Raw genomic sequence first — 20,965 nt, 5'->3', positions numbered from 1 at the left:
CACCTCGCTGCCGGGGCCGCATTGTCTACAAATCACAGCTGACACCCAGGCCGACCCGCGCGCGCTGCTCTGCGCTCCCCGGCAACAAGCACTTACTTCCAGGATAATTAAGCATCTCGCTAGTCGGCTTCCTGCCTCCCAGGCAGCCGCTTTAATTTCTCCTGCGGTACGCAGCGTCATTTTAGAAGACTCGCTGCTATTTAAAGGCTGGAACATTTAGGGGTGTTTCAGAAATGCTGGCTGCTTGCAGAACACAGGGCCAGCCGAGCTCCAGCTGGGCTCCCATGGGCCGGTCTGGGCAGCCGGGCACAGAAAAGCCAACTGTCTTCCTTCTCTCCTCTTCACCATCTTTTGTGAAGGGGGTAAGGGATTTGCACCACTATCCAATTAAACCTGGCTTTGGAGCTTTCCAGATACTTCCACAGTCAGATGGCTAGGATTCCCTCTACATTTGGGAACTGCCCGTGCTCCTCTTGAACTGTAAACCTTCAAGTGGAATAATGTGCTAACTGTTGCATCTGAAGGCAGCCCATGTGGCCACAGCCATGGAGCAAGACGTGCTCCTTATAAAATGGAAGGAAAACTGGGCAACTGAACCAAAATGCAAAGTAAACACCAGCCCAGCTGAAAAAAAAAACAAAAACAAACAAAAAAAACCCCAAAACTTCTGACAACCCCAAACCATAATTTATGAGCTATTTTGTAACCAGGGAGGAAAGAAGCTGTTTATTTCAGTGAAATATCTTTTAAAGAAAGAATACACTTACCTAAAAAATAATTCTAAATAGATTCCTATGAAAATCAGATGTTTTCAGTGTTTCCCACAAGTTCACAGAAATCCAAATAAATCACCCCCCCATTCCCAGAACTGACATTCTCTAAAAGGCCAAGGCGCCAATCCCACCAGGGTAAAAATTCATCCTTGCCACATTCTGTTTCCCTTAGAAGATAGTTTACTGCAGGATTGTCTTTTTTAGGATATGAGAAGTTATATCCACTGTGGGAGGAAACCGAAAGCCAGCACTAAAATACAGTAAAATAGCACTGACTTGGAAATGCCCACTCTTGGTCGTCACTATGACAGAACCATCTCATATGCTTCCTGTGTTTTTTTAATGGATTTTAAAAAACCCTATACAGAGATAATTATATTTCTCAGTATTGTAAAAGACATGCCAAGACTCCTCTTACATCTTGTTTGTAACAACAATGCAACGTTTTCTTTTAATTTCACAATATAGATGGGCACATAGGGGAGAGAGGGCCCATAGTTTAATGACCTGTAAACACTGAGGAGGTTCAAAATGAATAACTAAGTTAAATAACAGATTTTTTTTCTTTTCTGTCATGACAACCTTTTTTTTCCCCTTTTCTCTCTCTTCTCCTTTCTTTTTTTCCCCTTTCTCACTCTTCTCCTTTCTTTTTTCCCCCTTCTCTCTCTTCTCCTTTCTTTTTTTCCCCATCCTTATTTACAGCATCAAACCCCTTCATGTGCAATATGAACTTTGGACAAGGACTAGCATCTATAGAAATATATATGCTTTGCATTTATTCAAGTGTTGGTTAATAACATCCATGTGTGTAATATGATACATCAATAGCACCTAAAATCTATTCCTTGGGGTTGATGGAAATAGCAAACATATGCTGACAATTATTAGCTATTCTCTTAATTATCAGCAAACCTGCCTAAGCATTATTTAATATGGTGAAAAGAATTAAATAGAAGAGCAATACTAATTTACAGAATGTTAGCTCCATCTGTTGAAAGAGTAAACTATTTAAGAAATGTCTTTGTTATGTGTTTAATTTTATAGCTCTAAGTACTTGGTATTTGGGTCCCTGGTAGACTCACTTAGCTAGAACACCAATCCCACTGTTAAGTTCAGTGAGCTCCTAGAAACTGCATCAGAAAAGGAGACAATGGGCTCAAAGCCTACTAGTTGAAAGTCTTTCCACCATTTGAGGTCTATCACCACTTAACCTACCACCCTTTCCCACTAACATCATTCTTTCAGACGAAGTGCTTCCTCCTCTCCTCTAAACCACCCCCAGCCCTCCCGCATTCTCTCTTGACAGCGACCATACACTTGCTGATGGGGATGTTTGGAGAAACTGTCCCTGTTTCCAAGGGAAGCTACAGGTATAAGAACCGTCCCAGTCATTCTGGCTCATTGACACATTCAACACTCTTGACTCCTTCCTCCCTCTGGAAACTCTGTTTTCTCTAGACCTTCATGATAAACACATTCTTCCTCAATTTCTGCTGCCTTCCTTTTTTTTTTTTGGCTCACTCCTCAGGATCAATGGTGGGCTCCATGTAAAAGCCAGTGTTCCCAGGGGGGCATCCATGGCTTACTTCTCTTACCAGTCTTCATAGCTTTGGAAAGGGCTGGAAAGGGTGCTATACTAGGAGGCATTTGAGCACTGAATGCATTGGGATGAGGTGGTAGGCATGGGTGCCCTGGAATAAAAACACTACTCTGGATAGCAGCATGTGGATGTGGTTGGATCACAGTTGCCTGTGTGACCCAACGAAGACAGGAGAGTGAAATCACTGGGGGTGACATCTGCATGGGAGCCAGTATTGTCTGGTGATGTCGTTGGTACCTGCAGCTTTAACTATCATCTTTGTGCAGTTACTTCCAAATGTCTTCTTAGGTCCCTCTCCTGTAAACTCCAGATAAAATATACGCAAGTGCTCATTTCACATCTTCCTTATTTATCTGTTTTCAACAACGCATTAACTAACAGAAGAAAATGGGAAAATAAATGTTTTCCAAGACACAAATGTGTGATAAGAAAGTGAGAACAATAAATAATTGAAGGAACAAAATGAAAGGAACAACATGGGAAACTTTCTTTGTGCCAAGGGCATAAAGAATAGTTTAAAGGTTATACAAGAAGATGTGGGAAGGAAAGAAAACAAAAAACCAGAAAACCGACACAACTTACAGTTCCTGCCTTGAAATAATTTACAACACGATATAATATATTCATTAAAAAGATGTAGTATTCCTCATCAAATACTTCCATATTCCAAATGGAATGCTGTTAAGAGTCCTTAACTGGTAAAGCTTTCAATTCAGGGCCAACCCTCAATGTTTCTGAGCAAATGCCTCAAAATCCCAGAGATATACAATAAAAGTATTTATGAAAGTATCAATGTAAATAATTTATGAAATTGCATACACAGATTTAAAATGCCCATAAATATTCCTGCTTTCAAATGCAATAGGAAACTTTATTTTAAAACAGAAATATTGTTTCACAGTGCCTGAACATTAGATTAGCTAAAATAACCAAATAAGGCCAACAATTTTCTTTACACTCCCTTTTGGTTTTCCTGAATTTCACTCACATTACATAAAAGTAACATCTCAGAAGAGACATCTCATTCTTACAAGTTAGCCTTGAAACACATACAAACATCTCCTTGCAATGTCCTGGATAATTTAAGCTTTATGAATCAGCGCATAACTTTTTAGACTGGAATTTCCCCCTTCTTTCATTTCCGTTCTGTCCTTTCAACAAAAAGCAGGAAGGATTGGGAAGAGAGGAGTTGATAAATCCAGTTCCTGCTCTTCAAATGTTCACTATCTAAAAAAGCACCAATGGTCACCAAGTAGATTCTAATAACTTGCCCTGGAATTACCAAAGTGAACAAAGAAGTTAAGGACACAAAACACATGTAGCAGGACAAGTGACATTTGAGTCTGTAGATAAGAAAGCAATTTAAAATGTACTTGTTCGGACAGAGTAAGGACAAAAAGAGAGGATAACTTTTGCCTCCCATCCATGGTCAAACCAAAAATTTTTGGTGAAGAGTTACATTTCAAAGGCCTAGGAAGGACTGAAGATACTTTGGATAGCTGCAGGCGAAGGAAACAATATAAAAATTTGGCAGCAACAGTGGTTAACGAACCGGACTAGTAACTATGAGGTTGCAGGTTCGATCCCTGGCCTCACTCAGCGGGTTAAGGATCCAGCGTTGCTATGAGCTGTGGTGTAAGTCGCAGATGCGGCTCAGATCTGGTATTGCTGTGGCTGTGGCATAGGCTGGCGGCTACAGCTCCGATTGGACCCCTAGCCTGGGAACCTCCATATGCTGTGGGTGCGGCCCTTTAAAAAAAAAAAAAGACAAAAGACCAAAACAAACAAACAAAAAATTGGCATCTAGCTTGATGGCAGAAGAGGAGTGATAAAAATTAAAAAGGTATGGAGCAAGTTACATGGTGGATTTACTGACAGCTAGGGAAATGATTCAAAAGCTGGAAAAATAGAGGCGGATAGAAATAAATGTCAACATTTATGTCATATTTAAATGTGACAAAACTTAGGCCATAAGCAATTAATATAATGCCAATGAGCTAGGTCTGAGGAGCTGGTAAGGGAATACCGAGTAGGAGGTAACGGGTTAAAAGTAGGGGGGAAAGTAGTAAGTGGAAAGGTATTAGTGAACCGGAATTACTGGAGGAACAACAGTACAAGCGTCTGAGGTGCAGTAAATGAACACTTTCAAGGAAAAGGAATCGGAGCTCATCATCGCATCAGGAGTGTGGAGTTTCCATGCCGAACAACCAGGGTATCAAGAGAGCAAGCTAGACCATGAAACCAACGTGTGTTTGAAAAATACTGATTTGTACGGTATTATAGATTTAAAATCCATTCCAAAGTTATTCATCAATCCTGCAAACTGGGATTTTCCATCATGGCACAGAGGAAACGAATCCAACTAGGAACCATGAGGTTTCGCATTTGATCCCTGGCCTCACTCAGTGGGTTAAGGATCTGGCGTTGTCGTGAGCTGTGATGTAGGTTGCAGATGCGGCTTATATTTGGCATTGCTGTGGCTGTGGCCGGCCCCTGTAGCTCTAATTAGACTCCTAGCCTGGACACCTCCATATGCTGCGGGTGCGGCCCTAAAAAGCAAAAAAAAAAAAAAAAAAAATCCTGCCAACTGTGATCTAGTATTGATCAGCTGAATACCAAAGGGGATAAATGTCTACTATGCAAGCGGAAAGGCTTGTCAACCCTCCTCACATTGTGCTTCAAATTCTTCAAGTTATTAATTCATAAGAAAGGGTTCCATAACTAGGTAATAAGGCATATACTGTATATCACCTCCATTAGGACATGATAATATCTGTCAGTATATTAAGGCTCCATGAACTCTGCAGTCCAAAAGGAAAAAAAAAAAACAAAAAAAAACCCTGAAAACAAACAGCGTCAACAAAACTCAATACTATTAAACTAAGATATTTCTTAACTGATTTCACCATAGTCTGTTTAAAAAAAAAAAAAAAAATTTCATCCTTTCACAAGGTTGCAGTGACCTGGGGAAGGCGAGGCTCCCTAAACAACATTTTTTTTTTTTTTTTTGGTCTTTTTGTCTTTTTAGGGCTGCACCTGTGGCATATGGGAGTTCCCAGGCTAGGGGTCCAATCGCAACTGTAGCCGCTGGCCTACACCAGAGCCTCAGTGACTCAGGATCTGAGTCCCTTCTGCGACCTGTACCACAGCTCACGGCAATGCTGGCTCTTTAACCCACTGAGCTAGGCCAGGGATCAAACCCGAGTCCTCATGGATGCTAGTTGGGTTAGCTAACCGCTGAGACATGACAGGAACTCCTAAAAAAATTTTTATACTGTGCATCCTACCAAATGTAACTGGGAACAAATAGACTCAATTTTAGAAGAATTCAGGATACAAACAAAATTGTATATATATGATAAATTTAGCTGTGTTTTTAAAAAAGTCACATATAAGTACGTTAACAAGCCAAAGGATTTATAATGCTTGTCTTTAGACAGCTATAGTATGAATAATTTCTAGGTATTTTTTCCTTTTTGGTATTTGTCTATATTATCTACTTTCTAAAATGAGCATGTATAACTTTTATAATCAGAAAGGAGAAAAAAAAAGTTCATCATTCCATTACTAAAAAAAAAAATAAAATATGGGAATGCAGTAGGATGAACACACATGTGAATACTAATTATTAAATACGGGCCCTTAAACCTCCAACCACTCAAATCACCAAACAAGTCAAAATGCAACAGACATCAGGTTCTTCCAACAAGATGATCTTGTCCTCAATCCCCTCATTAAGATGGAATCAAAGAGGGCTACATGAAGTACTAGCACTAAAGATTGTAAGGTTAGTAGTATTTATGGGATTTGAATAATTACTTTATATAATGATTAGCACAATTGCTTGTATTTCCTCATTTCTTTCTTTATATTTCATATTAACATAAACGCCCCCTCACAGCCAAGAGACTCTTTTTCACCCTTTCACAAGGTTGCAGTGACCTGGGGAAGGCGAGGCTCCCTAAACCAAGCACAGACTGAATCACCATCACTCGCGGCCCTTTCCTGGAACACACCCACGTTCCCACTTTTTGTCCTCACAACCCTCTGCAGAGATTCTGACTCCATTTCAAGAATGTCACTGTTTGGCCTGCAGGGCGACACCAGAGAGCATTATGATAGTGCTATAAGGTATCGATGGCTGAACTGAAACTGTATATCTAACCCGGAAAGGAAGAACCTGGAAGTATTGACTTTCTCTGAGGGCAGGAGGGAATCTGAACTGTATTAAGTCAGGTTTCAACTAGAGAAGCCATGAAAATTGCCTTTGATCCACACCTGATGAACTGCAGCTTAGAATTTGCATCATTAAGCTTTTCAGGCTACAAACCTGAGCTCTTTGAGCCTGTTGAGTGCTTTGCACTAACCCAATCATCATCAGAGGAGCCAAGGAACAGTTCCACCCTCAAGTCCCCATAATCCAGCTGGAAGAGGAAGAGAGGAGTGTGGGACACCGGAAGGTTCAGTGAGACAGAACATCACAACTGGCTTTGCCAAGGATAACCAGGACTTTCTCATCTGAATATTTATATCCCAAAAAGAATCTAAGGGCACTTGAAAAGCATTTTTACCTTCAGTTTAAGAAAAGAGCAGAAAATCAGTCACATCAGGAAGAACAATGGGTGAACATAAAGTTCCTTCCACATGCAACTCTTATAACCTAATCACTATTGGTCGTCACAATTAATGTAAATAGTAACCATATTTCATTTAGCAGATTTGTCTTCTTTTTAGGGCCGCTCCTGCGGCTCATGGATGTTCCCAGGCCAGGGCTCGAATCCAAGCCACATCTGTGACCTGCACTGCAGCCTGAAGCAATGCCGGATCCTTAACCCCACTGAGTGAGGCCAGGGATCGAACCTGTGTCTTCATAGAGACAAGGTTGGCGCCTTAACCTGCTGAGCCACAACGGGAGATTTACAAATACCATCCAAGGACCAAGAACTTAAAAGGAAAAAAATTAAAACATAAAATCACTCCACACTGCCTTAGGACTTCCTTAAGTTCAGACTGCAGATGGGTTATTTGTCCGTTTCATCGGATGCTCATTTCTGAGGATAACTCTCCCGAGGTGGGGGAGAGTGGGCCTGCATCCCTCCCACTCCCTGTCCCGTGTGCATTCCCTCAGGCCTCACAGGCACCTGGGAGGTGAGCATCTCCACCTACAGAGACAGAAGCAGACTACCTGACAACGGGCTTGCTGTGGGGCCGGCTCCCCCTCAGTGAATGCTGGGCTGGCAGTTGGAGGATTTATGGCAGAAAACTACTTTGAAAGTGCATTATAAAAGAAAAAAGGCTTCCACTTACAGCCTGAGTATCACTTCTGAAGCCCAATCCAGGTATCAGTCTCTACATCCAGCCAGAACACACCCAGTGGGGGAAAATACTGATAATGAACTCCCTTAAAATGCTGCAGTGGTTGCGACACTGCCTTTGGAGGCCCCTCCAAGGAACCACACTACTGGGGGACTTAGGCCTGGAGGTCAGGACGACGAGACACCCACCCCCAAGTGCCTTCCTTCTTCCTGTGGAAATAAATACGGGCACCTTTTCATGAAGCTCCAGTGGATCACTGGACCTGAATTGAGGGTATCTCTCCTGCTGACCTTCAGAAGTTTAAACTGTGGGTTATTCAAAGAACACCTTGTCTGAGCCCTTCATTTTCCAGAAGGGATGGGGGGTATGCTTGGGGCCAGAAACTGTAGGCCACCAAGGTGACACAGCCAGGGGCAGAGCCCACAGGGGGTGCCAGATCTCCTCATTCCCTGACTCTTAGCCTGTCTGCCACAGCAGGCTGTCCTTCTAGAACTTACTTTTCATCTGCTGCCACCAGCCGTACTACCGTCGGCGCATCCCCATGTATGAGCCACGGAGCCTTAACCACCTCATTTACTCCTCACATCAATCTGCAGGCGGGTATCCCCTGCTGCAGTTTGCCTATGAGGACCCTGTGGCCAAGAGAGCCGGATCCCTAAGCGACATTCCTTGCACCAGAGCACCCAGCTCTCTCCAAAGTGCCTCTCCTTCCACTACTTTCTGAAATTAACTCTACACGTGGTTGGGTCTTTTCTCATCAATTAGATTTTTAGGTTCTGGAGGAAAGAGATCCATCCAATCCTTGACCCCAAAGCAGAGAAACTCAGCATTCTTGAAACGGAATCATTTGCAACAAAAGCTCCACGGTCCCAGCTAAGATGAACTAGAGATTAACTGATACATTAATACAATTTATATTATAATTATGATTATCTCATAAATATCCATGTGGAGAAAGACATGCTAAAAAAAGTCCACATTATTGAAATTTAATATTGATTTCGGCTCCATCTTTCTCTTTCGAGGAGCCTTCACAACAGCAGTGAATGAAAGTAATACAGCTTGACCTTCCTGCCATCAATCCACTCATCATCAAAGGGCATGAAAAATAGTCATAAAAAACGAGCACGTCTTTTAAAAGAGCAACAAGAAGCCAATCAGAAGTAGATAAGGCACCACCACTATGAAATAACTACTGTGCAACAGAACCAGCTATTAGGAATCCTAGCAAAGTAAACACATTCACAGGATAGCGGGGTGGCAGAGACAACAGAAACCAGAGATTAAAAATGACTGCCTTCCAATTAATGATGGTCACGATAATCTCCTGCACAAAAATCTCTCCTTTGCTGTCCCCCTTTTCAAAGTTGTTTTTAAATCAAGGCATGAATTGCTTCTTGTTTAAAATAAAAAAACTGAAATAGTGCTGAAAAAGTGAGAAATATGTCTCTCTTTCAAGACGGCCCAATCCCAATCCCGCCAGGAGCTACTCCTGTCTACTGATGAGGTCTCCCAGACTCCCTGTGTGGGTTGGTGTGCAAACACAGTAAGACAGGCTTTGAATATGAACAGGGGAGAGAAAGGATGCAGTGCAGGGGGTAGCACATCTGAAGAGACTCCACTCCTTACAGAACCAGAAAAGAAAGGCAGAGGGTGATGAAGACTGAAAAGAATCTACTTATGATCAGAGAGGCAGGGTGCTCCCCGGCCAACCTGACGGAAAGTACTTGATGGAACACTTCACAGCTGAGACACTTTGAGTCTTTTTGTATACTTCTCCTGGTCCTGAAAATAAGGGCCCTCTACCAATGTTTCCAGCAACTTGTCAACCAAAATTAAGAACAAATGAAATAACTTTAATTCAATGCACACCACAATCCTCTAAGTTTTTTTTACTATGTAAATGTTTTCCTCAGGATGCAAAAATTTATGATTTTAAACTAATTATGTACATACAAATATACACATTATATATAGCCTTCAAATAAAATTACTTTTATCTCTGCCTCCAACTTAAAAATCCCTGATTTCTAAATGAGATTTTACTCACAAATCTATAAACTTTATCACTTAAATATTAATTTAGAAACTAAGAAAAAAAAAAGTTAAGTAAAATGCAAACTAAGTGCTCAAAGGTAAAACCTTGCGGCAGGAAGTTTCTGGGCCACCCTCTTGGTCTTTGGGGCAAAGTGAAAGAAAGCCCCCAGCTGGACAAGGTAAGTCTGGTCTTAAAAAATAGTCCGGTGTGTTTGCATTATCTTGCGCTTTAAAATTTGATCACTTTGCCTAATCAGGACGGAGTGTTTATAAAGTGCATGCATGCAGACCAACACTTAACACTCACTTGCTGGAAACTTTACAATAGCTTCCCTCTGCTCTCAAGGCAAAAGAATTTCCCAGGTGCACCACCCATCTCCCTGGTTAACAGCACAGGCCCTCTGCACTCTGAGCCTTCAACTCCGGCAAAGGGGAAAGGGAACCTGCGCCAAGGCCTTGAATGCGCTCTGGAGCCTTCAGGACAAACTGAATGGCAGCTTCTCCTGAAAAACAACCTCATGCAATTCTCTTCCCTCCTTCTCTGGGTTCAGTCCTACCCACCCCTCTTTCTCTTGTTTAATTCTTTCTCCTCCTCCAAGACTGCATTTGGGTACAGTCTCTTCCAGAAAGTTGTCCACATTCCACCCCAACTCCCTGACGTGTTAATTTTTGTACAGCATCCCTTGAGAGGACTGTAATTTATGGTGATTAAAAATCAAGCTAGGGTTCCCGTCGCAGCTCAGCAGAAGTGAATCCAACTAGGAACCATGAGGTTGCAGGTTCGATCCCTAGCCTTGCTCAGTGGGTTAGGGATCTGGTATTACCGTGACGCTGCTTGGTTTGCTTGGTTCTGGCGTCGCTGTGGCTGTGGTGTAGGCCGGCAGCTGTAGCTTCAATTAGACTCCTAGCTTGGGAACCTCCACATGCCTCAATTGTGACCCTAAAAAGCAAAAAAAAAATCAAGCTAAGGATTCTCCACTTTAAGAGAGGTTATATTTTACTCTGCATTATTACTCTCTAAACCGTCTCTGCTGGTAATAAAAGTGAAGAATTGTCGGTTTGAAGTTTTCTGACAAATAACTGATTTTGAAGGTTTTTTTTTTTTTTTTTTTTTGATAGAGCTGTGGTTAAATTTTAAAAGAAATAATATGCTGAAGTTTAAAAAAAAAAAAAAAAAAAAAACCTTTCAACAGAACACAAGTGCAAGAAAAAGCCTAACTAGTGTTATAACAATCATGGGTATAATAAGCAACAAAGAGAGACACACAAATCACAACAACACTGCATCATTTTCTACCTATTAGGAAAAATTCTAGGAATGTCAGTCTTCCCCAGGTTAATGGTGCTACAGTTACAACAGGTATCTTTACGTTGTTAGAAGCAATGGAAATTGGTAGAACGCTTCCGGGGGAAAAGGGGGGGGGGTACATCAGAAAATATTCATTCCTGTTGGCCCTGTCATCTTTCAACATCTGCAAATGCATGGCTGTCCAGCAGCAAAAGGGGTTTCCCTCTGCAGGACTGCTGCACACGCTCATACCAGCCCTGTCTAATCTTTGTTCCTTCAGCAAGCCCTGGAAGCTCGGCCCAATTTTTCTTTCATTCCTGTGAGCTATGAGCATCCACTCTTTCTCTTAAAGTTCCCAACACTCCCTCCACATCTTTGGTCCCCAGAAGACAATCCTATGGAACCTTCTGATTTTTCAAGATGTCCTGATGCACCACCCACTAAGCCAGGGATTGCACCCTCTTTGTTAACTGTGTGATCCTTAGCCCTTAGGAGAGGCTTGATGGTTAAGTATCAACCACATCTGAACAGGAAAGCAAGTGGTACCATAAACACTGAGAAATGATTTTTACCATCTGTAAGAAGGAATACCTGTGGGACAAAGATACTCACCCCTACGCTATTTATTAAGTTTCTCACTTATGCTTTTATCAAAGTAATGCATTCACTCATTAAAGGCAAATAATACTAGAGGCATTTAAGGAAAAAACCTAAAACCAAACAGTAGTGCTTTTTACTTCATCTTCTCCATGCCTGGGAGCAATCGCTTTCAATTCATAGTACTGTTTCCTCCAGTATTTCCACGTTCCTAGAGAATGTGCTTATGTGCCTTCTTAATGTATCAGTCTTGGATATTCTCTGTTGAAGTTCTGTTTTGGAAGATGAGAAATAAGTATGCTCATTTTATACGTCTCCCCCTTACCTTGCTCTATGTTAATGTAAATATGTGTGTGTGAGTGTATCATAATGATATCACACAAACACCTAAGGATTTATATTATTATAGCTATATTTGATCAACTGCTTAGTTTATTTTTCTTGGAGTTAATAACTGTTTCATTTCCCCCCCACCCCACCCCCCGCCTTGCTTAGTTTCCTATATACCTATCCTTAATTCTTTCTAAACTTAGCAAGAGAAACAAACAAACAAAAATCTTCCTTGTTACTGTTTCTGATCTGGTCAGAAGCATCAGGTGCCCTGTCAATTCCGTTTCTCCTTCCTGGGGCTCTCCCTCCTGCAGCTCTCCGTCTACATGCTCTGAGCCAGCCTGGCTGATCTTTAAGGCTACTGCACAGGCATTTCCAGAAACACACCAACATCCTCCTGACGGTACCTTCCCTCCTCTCCTGGGATGAGTTCCATGCTTCCCAGATCTCATTATCTTCCTCTTGCTTAATTTATTCCCTCATTTTGATGAGCCACTATCCTCAACCACCAACTAAGAAGGACCTAAATGTCAAACTGTTGAGTCTTGGCATGTCTAGCCTTAAAATGACTAATGGTTTGGCTGGGTATAAAACTGTAGGTAGTAAACTTTTACCAAGAGATTATTTAAGGGATGTTTTCATGATTTTCTAGCTTCCACTGTTGGAATTGAAAGGGCCAACGATACTCTTGATTCCTGCTCCTTTATACATTACATGTTCTTTTTCAGAAAACTGTTAGGATCATCTTTGCGATACTGGAGTGGCCTTCGTGTGAATCTTTTTGTAGTCCTTGCATTTGTCACACGATGGGCCTTTTCGATATAAAAGCAAACTTTTTTCAGTTAAGTGAAATTTTATTTCATAATTCTCTGGACATATTTCTTTCCTTCCCTTTTTCTTTTCATTTTGTAAATGTTCTATTTATTGGACACAGTGCTTCCTGGATATTCCTTATCTTTTCTCTCACACCCCCTCCTCCATTTCTTTTTCTTTTAGGTAACTGAGAAACTTTGTGAACTTCATTTTCCAACCTATTTAATTTTTCATATTGATTCTTGGACTCAGTTTTGAAGAAACATTGTGTCCTCTGATTGTTTCTTCCATTAAAAATAAAATCTGTTCTTGTTTCATGATTGTGATATTTTGTCTCATCCCTGCTAATGTTAAAACTAAGTTTAAAGCATTCTCTTCATACTCGGTGCCAGTATTTTCTCAATTTACCTTTCTTCTGTGTGTTGTGAGCACTGACCATCTCACGTGGAAGGCTTCTGCTCACATCTATCACTGGCGATCCTTTTACAGCCATTATCTGAGTGGGGTCAGGACCTGGTGACTGCTAAGAATATTTTCCTGGAGGGCACTGGGTGGGAACCCAGTTGGTTTACTTGGGGAAACTGGGCATAGGGGGAACCATAATTATGACTGCCTAGCCTCTGTGTAGTCTCTGAGCTATCTTCCTAGATATCCAGGAAAATTCCCTGCCTTATACAGAGTCTGTCTTCCACAGCAGACACTAAAAAATGCCATGTTATCACTTAACCCACCGTTCTTACAGAGAGCGGGCAGATATAGCCTGCCCGTCAACCAACAAGATATGCACATCTTGGACTGGGAACAGAAAGGCAGTATCTGCAGAGAACAAGGAGGCAGTGAAGGCATTTACACGGGGGTTGGTGGCATCAGTAGAGGCGACAGTGCACAGCAGCACCCTCGTTAAAGTGCTGGTGATGACAATGCAACGCTGGACATCCAGAGCTCAGTGGAGGTACTATGCTGGCTTTCCCAGGTGACCTGAGTGTTGCCTTGGCCACTCCGGCCTCCCTTGCTCTTGCCCATTTTCCAAACCTATTGTACAGCCTTCCCAGTGATTTAGCAAATCACTAAAGACTATTTCCATAAATTCCTTTCCTGCTTAAATCCCTCTATTATGGGGGACCCAAACATGTCAGAACCCACAGGTCATTTTAAAAATACACTTCCGTTTCCCTAGAGAAAAACAGTTCCGTTTCCTCTCTGGCTTCTGGACTTTTGGAAACCAAGCTCAGCAAAAAATGTTTCAAATAATTCCTCTCTGCTTCCTGTTACATCAGCTTAGGGAAGGGACCCACCTACATACCTACGAGCAGCCCCACCTCTCAGGGTGATCTTCCCAGCTCCTGGGGGCTTCAGACTCTGGGACTGTACAGGGTCAAAGTGCCTAGAATTCCTCTGAATTCACATTCAGCTCTATCTATATCATTAAATTAGTTACAATAGCTACATCTCTCTCTGCTGACCAAAACATTGTTGGTAATTCTAATCTGCTCCTTTCTTTTCCTCATATTTGACCTTGCATATCTGTATCTTTTTATATTCCTTAACCACTGGCATAGGGCCTGGGAGAGGAAGGAAATGACTGTAGCATGTGTTCAACCTGATGTGTTTAATGGGGGATTGCAAATGCTATTAATCTAAACTGAAAACTTTCAACTATGCAATATGTGAAACAAGCAAAAACTTAAAGAGATATGTCATACCCTCATCCGGGTTTAATAAATGTTAATGTTCTGCCAATCAGCTTCGGATCATAAAGAAATAAAATGTTATAAATCAGCTAAAATATCAACTTCCAATCCCATTCTTCTCTCAGCCTCTCCAGAGAAACTACTCTCCTAAGGATGCTATGCACCCTTCCTGCAAGTATTCATTAAGTTTATGAAATCTAAACAGACAGTGCCATTGGGATCACATCCTTTCACAACTTTTTTTCACCCAAAATTGATTTACTCATGGTGATGCAAAAAGATACAGGTCCTTTATAACAGTCTCTGTATGCTTTCCATCCTGTGTATATACTAAAGGTTGCTGATTGAATGCTAGGTTAGTTCCAATTTTTTTGTATTATGATGACAGAATGGCCATTCCTTCTGCATCTTCTTTGGGGACATGTGTTAAGTCTCTCTAGAAGATTCTAGAATGGGAACCCTTGAAACGGTGAAGTGGAGCATCTTTCAACATTACTGGATACTATCAATCTACTCTCCAAAGTGGTTGTAACAATTTTACAATCCAACAGTCACATATAAAACATCATTTGCTGTCATATCTTTCTCTTTAAATTATTATCAATATGATGGTATGAAATGTTATTTTGTTGCTTCCACTGGCATTTCCCTGATAACTGGTGAGAATTTAAATTCATTTCTTGGTCTTACCTATTTACATTCTGTCCATTTCTCTACTAGGTCTCTGTCTTCTTTGTTATTGATTTGCAGGATTTCATTATATACTATGGATTAATCTTTCATTAGACATATGTGTCCAAAGTATTTTCATATTCTGTAACTTGTCTTTTACCTTTGTTTAAAGGTTATTTTCTTTCTTTCATTCTTTTTCTTTTTATGGCTGAACCTACAGCATATGGAAGTTCCCGGGCCAGGAGTCAAATCAGAGCTGCAGCTGCAAGCCTATACCACAGCCAAGGCAACAAAGGTCCAAGCCGCATCTGTGACCTACAGCACATCTTGCAGCAATGCTGGATCTGTAACCCACTGAGTGAGGCCAGGGATCAAACTCATGTTCTCATGGACACTATGTCTAGCTCTTAATCCACTGAGCCACGACGGAAACTTCCCAGGTTTATTTTCTCATACACACATTGAAATGCAGTTCACGTTATTATTCTTTTATTTAAAATGCCAAATGCAAATGTGGTTTAAGGACCTGGCGTTGTCACTGCAGTGGCTCAGCTCACTGCTGTGACACTGGTTTGAACCCTGGCCCAGGAACTTTCACATGCTGTAGGCACGGCCAAAAACAAAAAACAACCCCCACCCATGCCAATTCCCATGCCTGAAGCTCTCTTTATATAGTCTCTCTTCTGCTTGGGTGGCCTGTTCTCTATCTGCGTGCCACTGCAGCATCAATTCAAATATTGTAGCGTTCTAATAAATCCTACTGACCCCATTAACTCTACTTCTTCACTTAAATTTTAGTGTCACTCTGTCATGTTTCATGACAAACACTTTTGATTTTGCTGCTCTGTTTCACTTTTGAATTGCATCGAATTCATAATTTAGGAAACTTTAAATTCTTTATTATATTGAGTCTTATCATTCAGTAACATACATAGTGCCTCTTTATTTAGATCTTCTTTAAAATCTATTAATCCATCAAGTCACTGCATATCTTTTGTTATATTTACTATGCCATACATTTTAATACTTTGCTAAGATTAAAGGATCTAAGATCCTTCATGTAATCACATTTTCTGATATATTTATTGTTGCTCATGTACTAAAAAGCCATTGATTTTTTGTTTTTTTCATATTCAGTAATCTTACCGAACTATTATTGGCATTAACATGAAGTTGAGGATTCTCTAATTTGGCTTAAATTTAAGATGTTAAGCAAAAAAAACCAGGCTATATCCTACTTTGTAAACACATTTATATCAGCAAAAGCAGAAGGACTTTGGGAAAATGAAAATAATTGATTTTTTGGAAGGAAGGATTTTCTTTGTAAATATTTGTTACATAGTAGTTTTCAAAAAACACCCATGACTTTGCAAGTAATATGCAAGAAAATATACACATTCTATACTTTTTATTAAAAGCAATGACAGATCAGTTAGAAAGTTGTGAAAATACGCGCCAGCATATTTAAAGGAGGGCATATGTGGGAATGTATTTGGGCAGTGATAAAGAATTTGCCAGCTAGCGGAGTTCCCGTTGTGGCTCAGTGGTTAACAAATCTGACTAGGAACCATGAGGTTGGGGTTCGATCCCTGGCCTTGCTCAGTGGGTTAAGGAGCCAGCATTGCTGTGAGCTGTGGTGCAGGTTGCAGACGCGTCTCAGATCTCGCATTGCTGTGGCTCTGGTGTAGGCCGGCGGCTAAAGCTCCAATTAGACACCTAGCCTAGGAACCTCCATAGGCCGTGGGAGCGGCTCTAGAAAAGACAAAAAGACAAAAAAAAAAAAAAAATTGCCAGCTAGCAAACCCTAATGGCTCTTCTCCCTCCAGTTCACCATATTCACTAGAGCAAAAGGCAAGAAGTCCACTTTAGAGAGTGTTTTTATATTCCCTATGGCATGACTTTAATAGGAAGAAGAGATGAATTTTACTTTTAAGGCATTGTTTAAATGCTGTTAATTTGGACTTGGTTATAAAATTGGTGAACAATGGAACACTCAGTAAAACCATGAGGCAGGCCTACCCACCACCTCCCAAAACCAAATCAGAATCTCTGTAATTAAGAGCAGATACAGGAAATGACTTGAAAAGAAATCTCTTTTTAGACTAGGTGTTCAAGGCCTATCAAGTTAATAAGAGAACAGATAAAAATAACAAGTGAGATAAAAACTGAGAAATAAAATGAAAGGAAAACGGTCATAGAAATAAAGTGAATGAAAAAGGGTAGGGTTACTATGGGAGAAAGACAGCAGGATAAAAATGAAAATTCCCAAATAGAAACTCCAAGAGAGAAAATACGAACTAGTGCACAGAATCAACCTTCTCCACGAGAAAGCCCGTCTCTCCACATTCTGACCAACATTTAGTCTTTGCCAAATTGCTGGTGTGAAATCCAAGTACTCTTTCTACAGTGAGATGGAAAGCCTGATTCAGGGGATGAGAGGAAATGATAAAGAAGATAGCACTAAGTGAGGAATTTAAGTATGGAAAAGCAGGAGATTCCTGGTGGCTCAGTAGATTCAGGATCCAGCACTGTCACTATTGTGGCTCTGGTTACAGCTGTGGCGCAGGTTCAGTTCCTGCCCTGGGAACTTCCACATCCTGCAGACAAGGCCCTCCAAAAAAAAAAAGTTCTGATAAAATCTGTGAAAGTAACTAGTACTTATTTTAGAGTTAAACAGGTATACTGAGTGGAAAAAGGGGTGAGGAAGAGGGCAGAAAAACCAAGGGTAAGAACTGCTGACAACAAGGAAGAAGAAATAATTGCTCATATTTCTTAGTGGCATACATATTGGAACAAAGTAGGGCTCTGCATGTTTTTTGCTTTTTTGTTGTTGGTTTTTTGTTTTTTGTTTTTTTTTTCTTTTTGCTGTTTCTTGGGCTGCTCCCATGGCATATGGAGATTCCCAGGCTAGGGGTCTAATTGGAGCTGTAGCCACCGGCCTACACCAGAGCCACAGCAACGCGGGATCTGAGCTGCATCTGCAACCTGCACCACAGCTCATGCAATGCCGGCTCCTTAACCCACTGAGCAAGGCCAGGGATCAAACCCGCAACTTCGTGGTTCCTAGTCGGATTCGTTAACCACTGCGCCACGACAGGAACGCCTGTGTATTTTTTTTTTAACTCATAAAAATTAAATCATTTATCCACATGAAACCAAAGAAAAGTGGTTCTCGAGTACAGAGAACAAAGTGAAACTACATTATGAGTTATAAAAGAAAATGGTATTATGGAAGAAGAGAAGAAACAACATGGATAGCAATATTTATAGAGTGCATACTGTATCTCAGGGACAGTGAAAACCGGGTGTATTATGAGAGATGACTAGAAATATGCACACGGAGTGCCGTAAGAGCACACAGGACAAGTACCTAAGAGCCTCTGGGGAGTCAGGGAAGGCGTCACAGAGATAGGAGTTGAGCTGAACTGGGAAGGTGAAATAGGACAGAAGTAGGAGGCAGACCCTGGAGAGAGCAGTTGAGTAAAAAAGGAACAAGAGAGAGGAATGTTTCAAAACACAGTGCACAGTGACGTACACAGAATAACAACAATGGAATTAAGACTGTGGGTGCGACATACACATGCGTCATGAGAAATGGTGCAGTCCACCAATTACACTCCAAATCATATGACACGATAAAAGGAAAGAAATCAGGATCAACATGTCAGAAAGAACTGACTATAATTCTTAAGGGTTCATAGCTTTGAAACCATCACATAGGTTCTCAGATGTGGGGGAAAACCCAACAAAACCAAACCTTAGTAAAAATTTTGGAGAAAAACAAAACCAAACCTTCATAAAATAGTAATAGGAGAGCAAAAACAAATGGCCAACTTATTGAAAGAACCATTTGTATACAACAACAACAAAAATTCAACATGCTACTCTGAAGATGTATAAACCAAAAGAAGACAAGAAAACTTTTTAAGGCAATGTTAAATTAACAACACCGTATTTAAGAAAAACCAGAGGAAGTAATATTACTGGGTGTCAAGATCAAAAGAAAAATATCAAGTTAGGTGTTATGATAAAAGAGGTATTTGTTAAGAAAATATGAATTTTACGTCAAGTACTAAACAAATGAATTCAGGGCAAAAACTGAGACATAAAAGGAGAAATCAGCTAAAATAATCCCATTTAATTATTAATGGGATAAATATTTACAACATGACTACTCTACGCCAGGTATTATTCTTGGCACCCAAGCACTCAGTAAAAGTAACAAAATACTCTGACTTTCTTAAAGTTAAGGTCTAGGAGAAACACTAACAATCAACCAACCAACCAATGTACATTTAATAGATAATTCTACTTTATTAAATTTTACTTATTTATTTACTTCTGGTGGCGCTGAAACATGCCGTAGAGAATAAAGCAGCAACGGGAAAACGACTGCTGGAAATCTCAGTTCCAAAAGACAATCAGGAAAGTCATGGATGGAAAAGTGCACATTTCTGCAAGAGCAGGAGGAGGAAAGGGGGCAGGGCAATGCCATCACATTCATTCAGACCCAGTGCACACAGTAATGACAGAAGAAAACAAAGAATAAAACTAATGGAACAAATTAAAGTTACACTAATTTCTATGCATTAAAAATGGGATCAACTTTCTAGTTAATTGCCTATGGTTGTGATATAAAAACATTAAGCATTTAAAATATATATATATTTTTTTTAACACTCAGTCTAGATTTTTGTATCCAAGTTTAATTCTTAGGCGTGTTCAATAAAAACGATCCAACTACATGTAAGAGTAAACTGGAACACAAGGGATTATTTAGAATTCTGAAAAATGAACAGCAAAATTCCTAACCTATCAGATTTAGCCAAAACCATATACTACAATAAGTGTGCAGCTTTTAATATAGACCATAAACTGAGAATTCAACCCAAAACCTCAGAAAAGTACAGGAAAACATTAATGAAATAAAAAAGAAAAATTTGTTAAGCTAAAAACATACTAATAAAATAAACATATACATCTCAAACATGATTCTTTGATAAAAACAATAAAATCTTTATATCCCTAGAAATCACACTAGTAGAAATAAGAAAACTGGAGATTAAAATAGATATATAAACCAGTGAATATTTCTAAAAATCTGAAAATGAATGTAAACAAGGACATAGATGATTTCCCGTTAAAAACACAGTAACATAAGTAGAATACTAGAAAGACTAATAAAACTAAAGAAAGGAACAAAAAATTATTGATAAAACACATCTTAAATACAGGAGATGCAGAGATTGCTGGTAATTCTTTCCAACTTGAAGAAATTTCAGTTTCTTAATTACACTAAGAAATCACACATGTTCCATATGCATATGAAAAGATACACATAATAAACACATGAATTAGAAAGTAGCAGATTATTGGAGTTCCCGTCCTGGCTCAGCAGAAATGAATCCGACTAGGAACCATGAGGTTGCGGGTTTGATCCCCGGCCTCTCTTAGTGGGTTAAGGATCTGGCGTTGTGGTGAGCCGTGGTATAGGTCGCAGATGTGGCTCGGAGCTGGCGTTGCTGTGGCTCTGGTATAGGCTGGCAGTAACAGCTCCGATTAGACCTCTAGCCTGGGAACCTCCATATACCGCAGGTGTGGCCCTAAAAGGACAAAAGACCAAAAAAAAAAAAAAAAGGAGATTATCTACTCAATTCTAAATCAGAGTTTCAATCCCAACACTCAAGATATTAAAGAAAACCAAACTATTTAACATTTTCAGAAATTACTATTTGCCAAGTAAAAAAAAAAAAAAAAAAAGCTTTATACTACCAACATACATAAGTGAAATTTTAGGCAGCGTAATTAATCTGTTAATTAATCTGTTAAAATTTCCCAAAAGCAACTG

At 40.2% G+C, this 20,965-nt stretch overlaps 1 protein-coding gene across 21 annotated transcripts in view; it reads right to left on the bottom strand.

The window, feature by feature from the left end:
* Positions 1 to 20,965, bottom strand: part of SIPA1L1 (signal induced proliferation associated 1 like 1) — a 378,208-nt gene that overhangs the window by 146,199 nt on the left and 211,044 nt on the right. For 2 of the 21 annotated variants that reach the window (XM_021099440.2, XM_021099466.2), the window contains exon 1: positions 97 to 125. The exons of the other annotated variants lie outside the window; for them this stretch is intronic. The gene's annotated coding sequence lies outside the window, so the exon portion shown is untranslated. Of the gene's footprint in view, positions 1 to 96; positions 126 to 20,965 lie in introns of those variants that run through there. 21 annotated transcript variants of the gene reach the window in all.

The sequence above is a fragment of the Sus scrofa genome, chromosome 7, assembly GCF_054392235.1.
Source record: "Sus scrofa isolate SSC_HxYL_T2T_F1_AM1 chromosome 7, Sscrofa_HxYL_maternal_Yorkshire_Landrace_v2.0, whole genome shotgun sequence".
In the NCBI taxonomy this organism is placed as follows: domain Eukaryota; kingdom Metazoa; phylum Chordata; class Mammalia; order Artiodactyla; family Suidae; genus Sus; species Sus scrofa.
This window is presented reverse-complemented; position numbering and strand designations above follow the sequence as displayed.